Below are 1,783 nucleotides of genomic sequence, written 5' to 3'. Positions count from 1 at the left end.
TGCACAGCCCCCCCTGCCCACCCCGTGCCCTCCCACCACCCACCTCACAGGCATTGGTACCAGCTTCCCATGGAATGCAGCATCTCCTTTTACGCTTGATGCTGAATCTCTCAAGCCGGTGACTCTGCCGGCCCCACAGCCTGCAGCGGAGAGGAGCGTTGCTCTGTGTCTGTGCAAAACAGCCCAAGCAGAGGATTTATCCCCAGTTTGTTGGAGGTTTCATCCTGGCTCAGCTTGCAAAGACGGGATGGCGAGCTGGGAAGCAACCTGTGCCCTCCCACCAGCCCTGTGCCAGGGCTCAAACCCACTCCCCAGCTGGCGACGGGCACCCCGTGAAGCCACCAACTCACCCGGGTCTGGTACAAACCTTTTATTTCCCCTCTGCCCACACCGCCCAGCCAGCTTGGGGCTGGGTTTGCCCTTTGGAAGCGAAGCCGGGGGGCTCTGCGGCCGCCCTCTCCCCTGAGCTCGCAGCCTGGGTTGCACTCCGGGGACGGGGACAGCCGCCGTGGCTGGGACACCACCACAGACACCTCTGAGCTTTACACTGAGCCGAGCGGCCAAAAAGCAACAACGAAAAGTGTACCCCGAAACGGACACAAGACCCCCCCCCCCTCCCCAACCCATTTCCCCAAACCCAGATATGTTGCACGGGTGGAAGTGATACGGAGCAGCACAAAACCAGCGGGGATGGGGACGAGAGCCCCCCACCCGCCATGCCATGGCCCCCCAAGACTGCTCAGCACCAGGGAGCAGCCAGCACACGGAGAGAGCCTAAAAACCCAAGGGTGGAGAGTCGCAGGTAATAAGTTAATCTGTACAGATGTGTTAGGTGGACGCACGGGTGGCAGGGACAGCCACCGCTGGGCCGTCCCTCCCGAGCGCGGGGGTGTCCCCACGGGGCGCCGGGGGCCGATGAACAACATGCGGGCGCAAATCAAACCACAAAACAACGCACGAATTCAAGTGATGGAGAACGGCAGGGAGATGGGGAGATACCCCGGCTCGCACCGAGCCCGGCTGCGGGAGCAGAGCCCTGCAGAGCAGGGAGAGGGAGGGGACCCCTCCACACCGAGGGGCTGTGCTGGGGCAAGCCGAGGGGGGCCCCGCTTTGCCGGGAGCCCCCCAGGGCTGGCCCCTGTTCCCAGGGCAGCACATGAGCCTGGGGACCCGGAGGCTGAGCTGCTCCCAGCATCGGGCAGGGATGCTGAGCCCAGGACGGAGGCAGCCCGGCAGCTCCCACCTCCTGCCTGAGCTCGGGTGCGCCACCCCGGCTCCCACCCAGCCCGGCTGCGGGAGCAGAGCCCTGCAGAGCAGGGAGAGGGAGGGGACCCCTCCACACCGAGGGGCTGTGCTGGGGCAAGCCGAGGGGGGCCCCGCTTTGCCGGGAGACCCCCAGGGCTGGCCCCTGTTCCCAGGGCAGCACATGAGCCTGGGGACCCGGAGGCTGAGCTGCTCCCAGCATCGGGCAGGGATGCTGAGCCCAGGACGGAGGCAGCCCGGCAGCTCCCACCTCCTGCCTGAGCTCGGGTGCGCCGGAGCAGCACGAGGCGGGGAAACGCCACCTCATCTTCTGCTCGATCCCACCAGCAACCCACCGGCATCGAGGCCCCAAAGGCATCATGGAGCAGGGAGGGGAAGGAGCCATTCCGGGCCCCTCTTGTGGCTCCGGGAAGGGGCTGGCTGGGTCCTCGCGTGGGCACAGAGGCAGCGAGATTCGCTCCTCTCTCCGGCTGCCAACGCCAAATCCATTCGCCACGTTTCGGCTCCCCCAGGCAAACGG

This window comes from Egretta garzetta, unplaced genomic scaffold (assembly GCF_000687185.1).
Source record: "Egretta garzetta isolate BGI_Z169 unplaced genomic scaffold, ASM68718v1 scaffold567, whole genome shotgun sequence".
Taxonomy (NCBI): Eukaryota; Metazoa; Chordata; class Aves; order Pelecaniformes; family Ardeidae; genus Egretta; species Egretta garzetta.
This window is presented reverse-complemented; position numbering follows the sequence as displayed.